The sequence below is a fragment of the Taurulus bubalis genome (assembly GCF_910589615.1).
Source record: "Taurulus bubalis genome assembly, chromosome: 20".
Classification (NCBI taxonomy): domain Eukaryota; kingdom Metazoa; phylum Chordata; class Actinopteri; order Perciformes; family Cottidae; genus Taurulus; species Taurulus bubalis.
The window spans coordinates 12,155,212-12,172,868 of record NC_136608.1 but is presented as its reverse complement, the minus strand read 5'-3'; positions in this window follow the sequence as shown (position 1 = coordinate 12,172,868).

Sequence of the window (17,657 nt, the reverse complement as noted above, 5' to 3'; positions counted from 1 at the left end):
ATTAGATTGATTCCTCGAGGGGACGGGCGCTAATAGGTCCATTTCACACTGAAACAACGTGGGGGTCGAGAAGGTAAAATCAAGAGCAATGCCATGTGTATTTCTAAGGAAAAATAATTGAAATGTAATCACACTATAGACGCACTCCAGGAGCACCATATGCAGAGAAAGCAACTGCATCAGGCAATGGCGTGATAAATGTGCAGTACCACTAAACTGGGAATAAATTAGAGGTTTCAGACCACTACTCTGTATTAGGGCTGCAAGTAACAATATTTTTCATGATGATTGAGCATGCAATTATTTTCTTGATTGATCGTTTTTTCTGTAAAATGTCAAACATTTGTGAAATATGTTGATAATTATGTCTGACGTCTTCTCATTGCTTGTTTTGTCCGCCGAACAGTCTGAAGCCCAGACCAGAACAACTATAAATATTTTATACCATCAAATATCTGTAAAATCAACCCTCAATAACAGCCTATAGTTTTGAGTTTTCATGAAGAGATAATTTCTTTGTTGCACATATGAAATGACACCAGTGACTTTGTAGTCACGCCACCCCGCAGCTTCCGCCGTGTTCCCATCATTCTTGCATACAATCATTCAGCGGCCATCAAACGGGCAGCAACAGACGCAATTCCATCTGCCCGACGTGAAGGACAAATGACAGTGGTGCGTTTGATTCATGTGCCCTCTGGTGAGAGGAGCCCCATGCCGTTCCACCGTTTATCCTGAAATCTTATCTGTGTCATAAACTCCAGGGGTACCACTACTTCCTCCATGCTCATCAGTCCCTGTGGCCTCTAATGGAAAGAAGAAAAGCAGGAGATCAGATTTGCTAATTAGGCAGACTTTAACATGTTCGCTCTCTGTTCACTTCAACCAACAGCTAAATGACCTCTGTGGAGGTATTAATTGCGATCGCCTAGTTATACATCTTAATTAACCCCCACCTCACCCTGCAACACCACCAAAATGCACCCTTTATTCTGATGAGATTAAATTTATATCTGAAAGTCTCTGTTCTGTGCGCATGTTTTCCAATTAATTTGAAAATGCATAGAAGAGACACCTCATCAAAAGTAATTAATGTAACAGCAGGTGGGGGTTAACTCAAGGGTTATCATGAAATCACTACAAATAGGTGAAAGATCAAATAAAATGATTTTGCTAGTACAATGATTTTGCTCTGTCTTTTACTTTGAAATAAATATCATAAAATGCCAAACATATTTTGACAAAATGTGGTCTCTGAAAGACGTTCTACAGCACTGGAATATGTTGTTGATACCATCAAATATGTGGACAAATATGTTTACCACACATGATTATTGTAGTAGTGTAGCATCGGAAATCTGCCTGATATGAGGAATGAATAATTACTCGAGTTAAGAGATGACCACGCAAGAACTTTGGACGATAATCAAAGAGCCAAAACAATTAAAGAGTTCTAACCTAATATAGCATGTCCTTGCACAGAGAAGCAATATGAAGCTTTACTATTTCCAATAACAACAGCTTTATGCCGTGCCATTGTAAAAGAGATGTTTCCTCGTGCAGCTGGGTGGACAGGTCCACCCTGTCAAAACACAACGAGAGGATTGGTATTCAGGCTGACACTATGAGGTCCTCTTGACATTTCTGATTGATCTATGTTGTTCGCTGAATGTTTAATCATTCACCCTCAGTGCGGCCCAAAGTAGATGGATAACAGTCTGGATTTTTATTGAAGCCTCTGTTGTTACATACAAGATTAATCCCCGTAGTGTGCTTGTAAATGATTACATTTGGGAAAGAAATGATGGTGCAGGGATGAAAGACAAGCACTGCAAAGAACCCTTTATTCAACATTAATAATTAATAACACTTCTTCACCATAGCTTTCTATATTACCATGCTTTTCTATAGATGAGTGTTGGAAGTTCCTTACCTTCTTTGCTGATGAGATAATGGCTAGTAGGTCTAGTATTCATCCTGGGACACAATGTATGATAACTTTAGTCAAGGTTTCATAAACAGCACTCTACTGAAACTACTCTTTTGAGGCTTTTTGATAATAGTCCTCTGATGCGGGTAATTGTCCTGTGTCTGTACTTTATACAAAATAAAAAACAGCGTGATGCTAATGAGACAGAGGTTCTGGTTGTTGCTCCAGAAAAGCTTTACTGCATTAACAGGCAACGTATTGGGCCACTTTTGACATGTCTGTTTAGACAGTATGCACCTGTATGCATTTTAACATGCAAGTAGCAAGTACCATATCATATGCATGTAAATCTAGGGAAGAAAAAACTACAATATTTATCTCTGCATGCATACCATACCTTTAAGAAGGATACACTTGAGTGAAATTGAAATATTCAAGGGAAGTGCAAATACCTTAAATGTGTACTTAAGTACAGGCCTTAAGCAAATGTACTTAGCTACATTCCATCACTGACTTTACTTTGCTTAGATTTACGAACATTACTCAACATCTTGCCAGATTTAACCAGATAGCTATTCATCTGTAAAAGAAACAAACAACAACGTTAAAGCACATATATAGACACAGCAATCTTTCAAAAGCATTAGTTTTATGTTGCAGGTTACAAATGTAAATTCACAACAACAGATGAGATCAAATGTTCAAGAAGGACAACAAAATGTGGCAAAGCAGAGACAAAGTGTATGAGGCTACTAATGTTCAACATGACTTGATACATATCACTATATCGTATAAATCAGGTAACACAAACGTTGATGATATTCAAACACACATTGTTGTGGCAAGCTCACAAATGTAGGCGATAGTTGGAATTATTGAGATGACTCCCAGTGCTGCAGCGAGGTGTTATGGTTCCAACCTATGTTGGCATGAGTCGCTCCTGCGTGTGCGTCCTTGAGCAACACACTGAATCTCTTCCAGGGCTGCTTTTGTATGGCTGAAGTGGAAAGAGACTTTCTTTGTGCGATCAATGGAGTATCACTTTATTTTTTATGAAAGTTGCCCCGGGCTTTTACTCCAGCAACTTGTTCTCAGCATCAGTTGTAATAGAATGTTTGCTTGGTCGCTCACAATTCTCTTGTGTGTAACAGCAGTATGCTCCTCAAGCTCCACGGCATAAATGCTTTACTCAATTTGCTCTCAATTGCCGTAGACCTTAAAGAGTCCCTAAACACACTGTTGTCAGCCGGCGTTTACTAACTATAATTATGAAAGATGTAGAAAAAGTGGTGTCGAGAGGTTGGGGGCACAAACTACAGGGCTGCGTCTGTAAAAACAGATCACTACTTAGGGATCGGAGCAGTTTTCCAAAAATACAGCTAATATTAACATGTTGACAAAGAAAAGAATGCATGGACTTGCGTAATTGTCTTCAGTAACCTCCTTAGCATTGGTGGTTATGTTTAATGGTGATTATGGCAGGATAGAAGACAGTTAAATATTCTGCACTGTAGAATGCTTTTATTATTCAGGGCGGCTTACATTATTCTCAATGACACCTGAAACCGGGAATAGATGGCAGTCGTGACAACCGCATTTCGAAGGAAAAGAAAGAATAATTACGTTTTCTGAAGATAAGAGCCGGTGAATAATATGCATCTCTTTCTCAAAAATATTATTTATCTTTTGGGCCACTTCTCCATGTGTTTTCGGGCACGGGTGTCATGTGCACGAACCTGTGGGTGGATGCATAAGTGTGACTTTTTTTAAGTTGGTGAGAATGTTTTGTGTGAGTCTGCATACCAATCATGAAACTCAAGTTTGATAAATGGAAATTCTGTTTTAGACTTATTTCCTGCGTAGGCCCAGACTGGATGGGTACACATATGCACATGGTTGAGTGAGTGTATAAAAGAAAAACCCAGTTTGTTGGTGTGTGTGTGTGTGTGTGTGTGTGTGTGTGTGTGTGTGTGTGTGTGTGTGTGTGTCTGTATGTATGCATGTGTGTGTATGTGTGTGTGTGTGTGTTCTTCTCTAGTGTGTTGAAACATGGACTCCTTGTCCCCTCAGCAGAGTGTCGGTCCTGCTTAGAACCAATTTGAGCTCAATCCAAAGTGAGCAGTGCTGGCCCATTCTGCAGCCACAGTTCCTCTGGTAAATGGCTGGCTGAGTGGCGGTAATTGCCTCCCGCCCTGCCAGTTCATGCTTGGAGCAGCCGCAGAGAATGTAGCGCTGAGATTCAAACCTTTGCTCCCATTGGATTACGCTAAGCAAGGTGGGGTGTCCCGGCTGCCACCACATACCTCGCTCTCCCAGTCTGAGGCTCAGCGCCCTAATATGTGCAGACACAGGGCCGCAGACATCGAGCAAGGTCATTTTCCAATGAGACGCAGAGTTAGGAGAGAGATGTTTACTTATTTAAACAGAAAGGTCATTAGCAGGAGACATAAGAAGCTGTGACAAATGAAGTCAAGCCCAGTTAATGTTCCATTCTTGGAAAGAGGAGGAGGTAGCTGAAAGGAGATGAAAAAAATGTAATGGAAAATTGCTCTCTAACTGTGCATCTCTATTCCCTCAGTAAGTGTGGAGCTTCTGAACCAGAGCAGGCATATAAGGAATGAAATAAATAAATGGAAGTATATAGCATATATATGCACATTATTTTTTCTTTCATGCACCTCAATCTCCCAGCATAACCCAAACAACCCTCAGGCAGCAACTCATTTGATTTCCCTCCAATATTGTATTCTCAATATATATATGATGGTGCGATGCTTCCTTCTTGCGATTCCAGCTCAGACATCTGTTTGTATGGATGAACAGATGGGGTGGGGATACTCAAGAGGGTCTAGGCTATTGAGAAAAATGCTTGCGTGACTTCCCATCCCCCTAACACTGCCCTGGAGGACACAAGTGCATAACTGGCACATGAGACTCTCCCACCTACAGTGTTACACTGTAACAGACACACACTCATATATGCATATGCATGCACACATACGTGGTTACACGCATGGACACACATGCACCGGCCACAGGCACGACCCGCATGCTATAGCTGGTAGTGCACAGTCACATGTGCCGGTCAAAGATATGTGAAAGCCCACGTGTATAAGTCAGCGTGATTTCTTATTTAATGAGAAAGAAAGAAAAAAAATCTGAAAGTGTGTGTGTTTGTTTGACCGAGGGGAAAGACGAGAACATGTGTAGAGGAAGATGAAGGAACAGGGCACCGAAACAATGCATGTGTTAATGTGTAGTTCTGCAGTATAGAAATGGCTGCTAACCACATGTCTTAGTATATAAGAGAGCTGAGTCGAGATGATGTATGTGTGTGTGTGTGTGTGTGTGTGTGTGTGTGTGTGTGTGTGTGTGTGTGTGTGTGTGTGTGTGTGTGTGTGTGTGGTGCCAGTGGACTCCCCACCACCACCAGCTCATCAAAGTAGCATATTAAAATGAGATGACTCAGACTGATGATGACGCTGTGAGACCTGCTGCACCAGCAGTGTAGCAGAGGATAACATGTTTGTCTGATTATTGTCTCCCTCTACGCTGCTCTCATTTTTGGTCAAAGAAGGGAAAAGACGTTGGCGAGATAACAGGATATTCTGACCACACTGTATGTGACACAGAGCTGGTCTTTTGCTGTTCGGAGAATCTGATCTGTGTGGTTATCAAAGCTGGTCTGTGAAAAGTGCCTTTATTATAGCTTTCAATATCTCATTTTCTAATTTAGAGACATTATACATTGCGTAATGCATAATGGTCTTGATTTCGTTTGAAGCCACCTTTGATGGAGCCGTCTAGTTATGCTCACAGTTTTGTACCGAGCTAGACTAAGTATGTCTACGACCCAATTTGAACTAAAAGAAAAGTATAACATTGGTGTCTTAACTTCTGTTAAGAAGGCAAACAAGCATTCCCCCCTAAATTCTCCAGTTGTCCTTTGATCGTGTCTCTCACCACATATTAGAGACTGTGCGGAACAACGAGAGTAATCCATGATTACGTAACAGCAGATGTTGTGACCCACTTTGTTGACTGGTATGGATTTAGAGGGATTATTCAATATTTAATCAGATTTGCATATGTGATCATAGACAGGTGTGAAAGACAAATGGTCTGCCAACAGCGGCCCTGATAGTGGGTCATAGGTAGGTAAAGCATGGATTGTGGTAGAACTGGTAATGGGTCATTGATGCATCAAGGGGTTTTTTCTGGAATAAGTCTCCTTTTGGAGTGTAATTGTTTTGAATAACATCGTGCAAAAAAACAACAAATTATTTGACATGAACTTTCGATGACCTCTAGCCACCCCCAACATGTCACCATATCATTTGCTTTTGTTAAATCTGCATGCCTGCTAGCATCATGGCTCTTCAGAATGCTAATCTTTCACAAAAGAAAATGTATCTGATCAAAGGGAAAAGAAGAAGAAAAATCGTACAAATAAAATTAGGAGTGGTTATTGATAACATTAAGTGTAAAATATTGCAAAACAATTTTATCGACATGGCGTTTTCAGCTGAAACTGCCAGTTGGGCACGCTCACATGCAAGAGGCCGGCCAGACTGAGTCAACAAAGCGAGGAGAAGCATGAATAACAACACACACGGAGGGAGAGCATATTCGTTTTCTGCTCACGTACACATTACTTCAGTTTATCATTATTAGCAAATAGTTGCTTGCTGCACTATTAATGACAGTCCTATATTGCTCCTTTAATGACCTTTAATGCTAAAGAGGGCCCCTTGCCACGGTTGGGGACCCAGGGCCACGGGCACTGAGCACCGGAATGAGTACAGCCGTTCCACGCCGATAGTGCTGAATATATATATGCCCTTGACATGCCGAGGAGAGGTGGAAGGCTGAAAGTGGTCACATCGCATTAGCTTTGAGCAAGCTTGACTGGCTGACAGGGCAGTCTGACTGGAGCCCAGTGGTGGTAAAGGCGGTGTGGAGGAGGTGAGGGGTAGGGGGTCCTACCACCTTTGGGGCATCGCACGGGACAGTCGGATGGGGTCAGTCAGCAAAACCAAGCAGCCACCCATCAATAATGAAATCAGTCACGGTCAATATATTTTGGCATGAGCACCTGACCACTTTGATCACAGAGGAACCCACGACTGGCATCAAAGAGGGGGAATTAAGCTGCTTGTCTGATAGAGAGGGAACGAGCTGCTACATGTATGAAGTCATCCGCTTTAAGAAATGAGCCTGCATCTGTATACACAAGCGAGAAACCCTTCACTAACTGCCCACTTTTCTTCTCTTTTCAAAGTGAGTGTGCACAGCGAGCAGTCCATTGCTCTTTATAGAGGGAATGGCTTTTCACCAGAGCCGTGGCCCTTCTGTCAAATTAGATTAAGGGCTGCGTGCTCACTATTGACAGGAGGGAGCCGCTTGCCGTAAAGGCCCATAGTGAGAGAGTCATTTACTTTGATGGTAAGAACGCAGGCTACACTGGACATTTCCCTCAGCACCCTTTGATGACCATTCGATTTTTATGAATTATTATACATTGCTCGTTCTGCGTCTCGTAACTTTGATCTAAAAAGCTTCTATCTCGTGATTTTTTTCTTTATTTTCCCACTCCCCTTGTTCGGCCCACCCTCAGTCAGTTGACAGGGAGGTTGGACTTCATAAAGACCCCTGGGAGTGTGTGTTGGCATTTCATTTGTTTGAGTTGGAAAGATGACAGAAGTCACATTTAATTACTGGGTTCTTGTGTCAACTGAGGAGATAAGGGGGTTTGTGGTGAATGCATGATGCATACAGAATGAGAATAGTCTGTAAATACATCTGACCATTGGAGCTGCATTGTATCGCAAGCTGTGATTTCATTTTGTGCTTCAGAATTCATTTATATTCCCCACAGTCTGCAGTATATGTTTGTGCATGTGTGTGCATCCATGCTTGATGTGTATGATTGCATTATCTGTTTGCCCACCTGCTTCAATGTGTGTTGTCCATTTCTGATTGTGGAGCATTCCAGAGCTGAGCAAGCCACCCTCGCACATTCAGCAGGGGCCCAATCAGCTGCGAAAGAGGAAGCCATGATATCACTGTGTGATTAACAGTAGCCAGACTGCCAGAGGTGGAGTTATAATGCATTGAGAGTGCAGTCTAACATGCCAGTCCATTTTTTTTTGTCAATCAAGTGGTTACTAATTTGTATTCTATCGTTAAACTCCTATTCAGATCGGATCCACAGAGAAAATACTACAATAATGCTCCTGGTAGATGGGCAGAGGAAGAAGTTTCTAATAAAGGCTCATTCATTCAGAAGTGGCAGTATGCCTCACTACCAGTGACAGACTGATCTGTTGTATAGCCTTGGTACCATACAACTCTGCAGCTGTAGATTTAAATGTGAGATTTGAAATGTCCTCCCTTTAAGCCGTTGGCCTGCCCAACCTGTCAGAATGACTTCAACTCTGAGACTTGAGTCATGTGCCATCTCTCCTCATCTCAGTGCATATGTTACCACTGACCTTTATAGGGCACGTGTGGTGGTAACATTTCTCATGACAGCAAAGTAACACTTTGCATGATTTATTTGTTTACCGATATTGTCCATCTTTTTTTGCGCCTAAGGTGTATTGATAAAAACCTAGCATGTGCACTATAAGAATTCAAGAAATCGGAATTGAAAATTGGGGATGACACTATTTATGTCCCTGCCACCAAAGCATGGTGAAATACCATGGCCACTGACAAATGGAAATTAATAGATGCTTTCAGGATTATGCAATCATCTGCTCTACTGACTGCTGCTGGGTGTGGCATGTGTGGTTGCTGTAATTGCTGACCCACTTGCATATATTATCATGATAGTTTAGGAGCTAGTCATTTCATATTTAGTGACTTGTTCCTCAGATTCAAGTATTTAAAGGATTTGAAGATTACAAAAAAAGGGTCCGCAATTATTGTTTCACTTAGTGACTACACCAGTTTTTTTCTGGATGTAGTCTGAGGCTGAAACAGATTCTGCAGGAATAGAAGAAGAAAAAAGCTGTTGATTGCAGCTATAGAACAAATGACCTCGCCCTTTCACCCCCCAGCTTCTAGAGCTGTTTCCATCTCTACATGCCCAATTCAAATCAATCTGGCAGGTGGCGCTAGAAAAGAGAACACTGTTGTCAAACAGAAATCAGATTGGCTCTACTCTCCATTAGCCTTAGCCCCTTCACTCTCCCCCCTGGAGATCACATTAAATGACATCTGCTATCATCAGGATAACCTGTGTCAGCTACGTGACAAGACTGCAGATGCCGGGTTGCCGATTGTGATGGGATGGAGGACGAAGAATAGACAAAAAGGAGAAACAGCGAGCTTAGGAGTCTTCACACTTACGTAAGAGCTTGTTAAATCTGTCCTGAGATATAATTAACATATAAATCGATGCTGTTTCATAAACCAGGCATGTGACAGTTGATAGCGGCTTCATACCACTGGGAGGATGGAAATGGAGGATGTATTCATGGTGGGTGGCTCCAGCTCCAGCTCATATCACCATTCTAATAACGGACCGTAGGACATGAAAAATGTGATCAGAAATCATGAATGTTTCGCGGGAGCATCTCGAGGAAATGTTGTGGGTTTCCACTGCCAGGCTTAGCCCGATAAGGGAGTCCACTGAGTGACAGCAGACTGAGCGGTTGTCAAAAGTCATAATTCGTGACCCTGCTCTGGAGCGTCAGCCTCAACCAAATAGCTCGCCTTATCTTCTGACAGGACCATTTGGAGAGCTCACACTCTTCTATCTCTCTCTCTTATTTCTCGCTCTATCATTGCTATCACCCCTCCCCCTTCATATTGGCAGTGTAAACGGGCCACTTCTGTTGACTGGGTAATGAGATGATGACTTCTTAGCTTGCACTTCGCTTAAACGACGCCTCTTTGCGCCCTTTTTAAACATCTATATCGTTTGTTTTCTGCCTCTCAAAGTACTGTTTGTCATCTCATGTCAACACTTTAACGCCAATAGCTATCTCAGCCAAGCAGGTTTTTACTCAACACCAGAGTGTCTTTGAAACATGTATGCATTGTTGCTAACCAACAAGCTGCTCTTTGAGCAGTCCTTCTTGCAAACACTCCCTAATTGTATTTATTGTGCAATATCGTATGCACGCTTTGTGGCTCTGCACTGCATATAGTACTACCTCCAGGCTTCTGTCCAAGATGCTCCCATTGAGTACTAATCATCTGGCAGAATGTGAATTCTGCTTTTCTTGAGGAAATCATTATAGAGTCTCATAAAAAAGCAGCCTCCAAATAGCCAGGGCCCAGACATTGTTGGACTGAGGCATCTGCACAGGCGCCTGATTAAAAAAGAAGCATGGACATTAATTGGCCAGCTGATGTTAGGTTGTCAGCAGTAGCTGATGGCTCATTATGCTGCTGGAAGAGAGTCAGAGTCGGATGAGAGAGAGCTCGCCCTCTCGCATATTGCATTTTGGCCATGCTTAAACCAAGCCCACCCTGTAATTTCAGCATCAATACATCACTCAAAGGGTCTGGGGTATTAGATAAATATAATACGCCATTCCCATGGATACAAGCTCGGTGCAGTGGAGAGATGGGTACGATGGCGCATGTGTGTCTGTTTGTTTGTGAAACAGGGATTCATGGGGACAGTTTCCTTGGCTAATAGGGTTGGCGGGCAGGAGAGTACTCTCTCAGGCGAACAGCTAATTAGCAGGAGCAGATGAGAACATGGTGAGTGTGTGTCGAGGATCCAAAGACACACTTCTCAACCAACCAGGAACACGTTGTTTTCTCTTTGCCCAATCAGAGGGCCTACGCTCATATATGCCCCTTCCTTGTTTAGTGTCCGGCAAGCCAATCACTGACCTCTTAAACCGGAAACGGACTTTCCCCCTTTTTCCAGCGAAGCTTCCACTTACCATGGCAACGACGTGTCAAATGGCTACTTAGCCCTGAGGGAATCTCACAAAAACAGAATCCATCAAGTTCAGGGTCATTTAACGTTCACATTCCCCATTGCCGCTGCTGCAGATGAACAATTGCAACGCGAGGAGGGTCTGTCCTTGAGATGGAATTGAGTTTTTTTTCTGCAATAAGAGAGAATCTAGGAGCACAATGGGAGAATCTCTATGGCAGCACATTAAGATGATATACACATTTCTTTTCCATCTGAGATCACCGAGACCTTGGAGCTTCAGGAAGAAGTATTCTTGCGGTTATATCAATCGGTTTGCTTTTTAACAAAGTTTGTACATTATATCAAACAAAGGGAAATAACAAGTCTGTGAAAAATCTAAAATCTGCCAAAATCACGTCTCTACACTGAACTTTAGCATTTCATGTCGCTGTGATCCGCCATTCCCCAAATTACAGTTTGAGAAAACACTGTATTTTTCAAATCAAACTTCTAATACTGGCACAGATGGTGGGTCGTGTCTCAGCATCTTTCAGACAATCATTATACCACCACAAGAGCAAAAAGGTGGAAATATTATATTATATATTTCTCGGGTAACCATGGCAATGATTGCTGTTTCCATGAAAGACTGAACAGTGTGTACAGGCCAGCACCTGCTGCAGATATACATCATTGTTCCGTGGCTGATGCAATTAGAATACATGTTATTGCTGTAATTGTAAAGATTGTCAGCGATAGCTGAGGGAATTTATAGTTATTATAATATAACGCAATATAATATCAATATTATATATTAGCAGATTCAGCTGCTCTTTACTTGGTTATATTTGCTGCTGGAAGTTTTATTGTTCTTTTCTCTTTTGAATCACAGCAATCCTGTGACCACACTGACAGTTATGATATGGGTGATGATTGCACACAAGACCTCGACTTTAACAGCTCATTTATCATTCATCCGAGGTTGGCCCAAGCCAGCCAGAAAATATAGGGGAATGAGATTTCCTTGGCCTCCTGGCATGCTATCTCACAGCATGCACAAGTCACAGACAGCCTTGCAGCGTTTGCAACACCATTTATATCCCCTTGCAGATATGAGCAGTGCTCATCACTTCACCTTTTATTGTGGAATTCACCTGGGCATTGAGCTGGTAACCCCCAGTTTCCATGTATTTCTAGGTGCGCACACATGGAATTCGCAGGACAATCTGAAACAGGGATCTGACCATTTTTTATCCATTTTAAAGATAATGGATGATGGAGGGCTATTGCATGCTATGACTAGCCATGTTATTGAGGGTTCTACTGTTAAAAATAAGTTTAATGCACTTTCTTGCCTTGAAATAATAAAATATGTCCAATATCCTATTCATCTTCACCAATCCTCTGTGCAACACACTCTTCTGGCCAAGGATAAAATCCCATCATTACATTCTCTCCTGTGGCTTTGCTCTCTTCTATTTCCCTCTCATCTTTTCCACCATCTCAGTAAAGAGAGCATAGTTGAGAAGGTTTGACTTACCACTGTCCTGTGAAAAAAGAATAATTATTCTTTGTCTATAGTGGCTCCCTTGCATTGCGAATATATAATAAGTTGATGAAAAAGACGTGTGTGACCAAGTTCCAGTATAGATGGAAACTAGATACAAAATATATTGGCGACTCAGTGGTCCACTCAAAGTATATAAAAGATGAGACGGACATCATTTCAAGTCTACAGCGTACAAAGCACATTTCAGACAGACATTCCCCAACAGGGCAGAGTGACACTGTGGGGAAACACAGAGCAGCAGTCAGTGTCTCACACACACACACACACACACACACACACACACACACACACACACACACACACTCACACACACACACACACACACACACAGTAAACCACGCTGTCCTCAGCATACATACTGTATGGTACATCTACATTTAACTGGCAGAGATCCTGATGTATATTTCAGCTGTGAGAGGTTCTTGATGGTAACTTTCCCAGCACAGCGGTCAAAGCAGTTCAACAATGTATCACCCAGCATGTCATCCAATCATGAAGCCGGGATTGTGGTCCCCCCTCCTGCTCACACACTACAGGGTGAAAATCAGAGCAGCTTCATCCGCCCTGAAGACAGATAGAAAGAGATGCACATCTATTATACATGCTATATGTGGCTACATGGAATAAACCAGCCGCAGCAAATTGGGCACATTTTGCTCTGACGCCAGCCAGTCTCCAAGGGGAGCCAATTACAACATTCCTCCTTCAGAGTGGGTCCAAAATAACCGAAGTGCCCCCACCTTCCCCATAGCACGGACAAGGAGCAGTGAGGAAAATGTCCACTCTCTTGTTCCCTATTCAGTTAGCCCAAAAGACACTCGCTGAAATCACACTTCCCCTGCATTCATTATTTGCTAATGACTCTCCATCCCTCAGAGAGCATGGAGAGAGAGGACAGTACAGGGGGAAAGAGGAGCAGGGCGGGTTTAGAGGCAAAAAAAAGTATGGATGGGGAGGCCCATCATCACAGAAGATGGATGTGTCCCAGGAGCAGGTGATTTCCAGATTGGAACAGTGAGCATTGGAGACATGGAAATATCCGATACGGCTGGTTACTCCTTGTCGACTGGTGTGTCCAGAGAGAGCCTGGCGCTGAAAACTGAACTGCCCACACACCTGTGCTGACCTTCACCTTGAATGGAAAACACAGCGAGCAGGTGTTTGGTTTAATGTTTCGAATCAGAGAGCATTTTTATGCATAATTAGAGAGAACATGCACGGAATAAACGCACCAATTTTACCAATTTGGCAAAAACAGACTGATGCAATTTGAGGCAAACCCATTTATTAATGGTTGCTGTTTGCTTGAGCTGGACCTAAAGTGAGTTTATTCACACTCAGAGTGAACCATTTCCATCTCTTTTCACAGTAAGGATTGTGTTGAGTGCTTTACACTTTGGCTGCAGCAAATGGGGCCCTTAAAAACACACGGAAAGACCAAAAGATAAGCCATACTTATGTATAATGATGCGGTTAATGCTAATGATGTGTATTTCGATCACACCATTGCAAATATGATGCTGAAAGCTTGGACTATGACTAATTCGCTTCATGTCTGCCTCCATATCAGAAACATTACATTTGTTCTACCTCTTATGTGGGTCCAGTCCTGTGACTTATTTTTCCAGCCATGGTGGCCAATACTAATTATCCAGTCTCTCTCCTTTAAGTAGACTGTACTGAGGGCAACACTTACTACGTAGATTAAGCAAGAGCCAAATATCCAAAATTATAAAGGCATTGCTTCAACACTTATTCTTTACACTTTCACAATGAGTGAGATTTATAACACCTGCAAGGGTTTGGAAGAGTATTTGAAGCATGTTTCTGTTTTGGGGCATCTGCAGACTGTTTGGTCCATCTAGCTTTATAGCAATTTAACTAGAGACCAACTCTGTGAAATGAAATACTCTAAAAGTCAATCGGAACTTGTAAGAAAGCTGTTTGTGTATTTTAAAAAGGGACATGTCATGAACAATTCACTTTACCAGTGCTTGTGAACATACATTTGGGTGTCTAGAGGCCTACAAACCTACAAATTGTGAAATAAAAACAACCTAGTCAATTTTTTGTTGGCTGCGGAGATCAGAAAACACGGGATTTAACAAGCTATTCAGATTTGGCTGTCCTTCCTGTGTCACATCCAGGGCTTGAGAACTACCTTTGCAAAGCTGCGCCATATTTCTTTTCACAAGCAAATAAAAGGAGACTGGGCTTTTTCGGGAAGGGGGCCTTAAAGAGACAGGTGCTAAAACAATGCTATTCATACAGAAGGTTGGCTTTCAGTCAACTGTTTGCCTTTGGAGATTGAGATAGGGATTGGATTTTGATTTGCCCTGCCTCTCCGTATGAAGCAACACAATTTGAATATAATTACACCTGTTTCTGTCAGGGTATGGTGAAACCATTGTTCTCTCCATTGTCGCTTTAGCGGTAAACAAAAAGGAAGCCAGCGAGCATTCAGTCTTGACAAATTGAAACGCCGACTGCATCGTGAACTAAAGTCCAGCCAGCTGTGTTTTTTCTACAGGAGCTGAAATGAAACGTGCAGATTCTAATTACTCTCCACTTCACAAAAGGTATGAGCCACTTGCTCACGATTATTGTTCAAGTCCAACTCCCACAGAAGGCTAAATTATCGCCATGGATTTTCTGTACCATCTAATGAGTGTGTTAAGAGGGCAAACTGGTCTTATTTGTTGACTCACACCCGGTTCCAAACAACAACAGAAAAGGTGGTCACTGCGATATGATGAATTGATTGGATCTTCTCTGTAAGAAGTCCACAGGGTAACTCAGAGAGACATACTCGCATGTACTCTAACTGTCTGATTATCTTTCTCTTTCTTTGTGTTTTCTGCATACACACATAGACCACCTCAGAAAGTGTGTGACTGGGTGTGTGTGAGCATACACACAACAGAGAGAGAAAGTTTATCTCCAAATCACCCTGTGGATGTTGTACAAAAAAAGAGAGAGTGTGTGTGTGTGTGTGTGTGTGTGTGTGTGTGTGTGTGTGTGTGTGTGTGTGTGTGTGTGTGTGTGTGTGTGTGTGTGTGTGTGTGTGTGTGTGTGTGTTGTAAAACTGTTGCCATCTCCAGACTGGAAAGTTTGCCCCAGGGCCTCTCTCTGTCCACTGTCATTCACATAGCTCTAACCTCTAAGGACAGAGGCTCTTCTGCCACAGGGGCCCTTCACTACAAAGTCCTCCACTGATAAACTATGACTGCTTTCTTTGTGAGCCATTTCTCTGAGGACAACAGGACATCTTCTGTTTCTGTTTATTGCATCACAATACGTCCACTTTCTTAAGCACTTTCCAGACACCCGATGCACAACATTTCCGGCTTCATTGGCGCGTTGATGTGATGACCTTTCGTCATTCAGACACAGGTCTGAATACATGTTGGTCACAGCTTTATTCACACATGACAAGACATTTGTGGAAAGAGCCACAAGGCTATCTGACGTACATTGCATGGGAGAGGCGGCAGAGAGTTAGAAAGCGATGACTTTCAAACAAAAGTTCTCACAGTGTATTTCTTCACACGTTTTCCCATCAATTTCATTCAGCATTTATGAGAAAGAACATTCTGCTCCCATGCATTCAGTTTCGCTGCCGGTATTTAACATTGTTGCTAGAGTAACTGCTATTACTGCCCAATGGCATGTCTGATTTGGTTGTAGCTCCTGATTATATTTAATAATGTTTAAAAGTAGGCTGCTGTATTTCCCCGGGGAGAGAGAAAGTGAGTGTGGGAATATGGAGTATCAAGTTAGTGTAAGATGTTGTAAAGAAGCCTTCTTTGATCATGGAGCCCAATGTTACAATACACTTCTTAGGTTTATCACCCAAGTGTATGAACTACACTGCAGACTGGATTCTGTGGGAATAGGCGCTGTTAAACAAGTCTCGTGATTAGCTAGTGACAAACAAGTCTCGTGATTAGCTAGTGACAAACAAGTCTCGTGACTAGCTAGTGACAAACAAGTCTCGTGACTAGCTAGTGACAAACAAGTCTCGTGACTAGCTAGTGACAAACAAGTCTCGTGACTAGCTAGTGACAAACAAGTCTCGTGACTAACTAGTGACAAACAAGTCTCGTGACTAGCTAGTGACAAACAAGTCTCGTGACTAGCTAGTGACAAACAAGTCTCGTGACTAGCTAGTGACAAACAAGTCTCGTGACTAGCTAGTGACAAACAAGTCTCGTGACTAACTAGTGACAAACAAGTCTCGTGACTAGCTAGTGACAAACAAGTCTCGTGACTAGCGACACTCACGACTCGTTCCAAAATGTTACTGTTTCACCATCTCCTGGCCCAGAGTGCTGTGTTCGTTTGACACTTTGTTTTGCCCTGTTCAGCCTCTACTTTATGGCAGTTTCTCTGAGCGCGTAATAAGGACACCAGAGTTAGTTGTATGTCGGGGTGTTGCAGCACAGAGCAGCACCGACCACGCTGTGGTATTTAATGCATTGGAAGTGAGAAGGGGTTGGCAGGTCGGACCTGGTGATGTGGCTGGCATGGCTTTTTGGTAAAAGTGACTTGAGGCCTACATGTTGAATTGCCATGGCATTTATGAAACAAGGTGGATGACGAGTATTTTGTCCAGACAATGCCATGTGACAATGTGTGATTTTCAATGTGTGTAAGGGGGCCTCTCACATGTGTCATTTAGTGCTAACACATTTGGCCTTGCTAATTCCGGTATTTTCTTCCACCATCATGACACAAAGTTTTCATAAGGTCTGTGGTGTGCGTCACTATGTGCAGTTACGTAAAAGGAAGCTAACTTCCATGACACCACTTAAACAGCCAAAACCAATATCTGATGCTAAGACGGAGAACATCTTTTATTCCCTTTTCAGTCTTTTCATCAAATGAGTTGCAGCACCAGGGTGCAGCAGTCAAGGTGAAATAGAGAGAGGACATAAAAGAGGAATATCTTTCATTCTTTCCCATACCGTGATAATTTCCAGTGAATCAAGCCCATCTGTTTAAACAATATGCAATTACCAGCATTTAAACAGCTAAACTTGTTAAAGTGATTAGCTTGTGTTTACCATAAGCAACATTTTGTACACAAGATAACAGCCTCCATTTGCATATGCTAATGCTTGGTAATTAGCTATGCTCCACCGGGTAATTCCTATTCAGACCCAACCTACAGGCAATTTTTTTAAGCAGATTAAAAACAGCAAAATAATGTATTAATTCAATCAATCATGTAAAGGCTAATATATGCGTAACAAATGGCAAGGGGACAG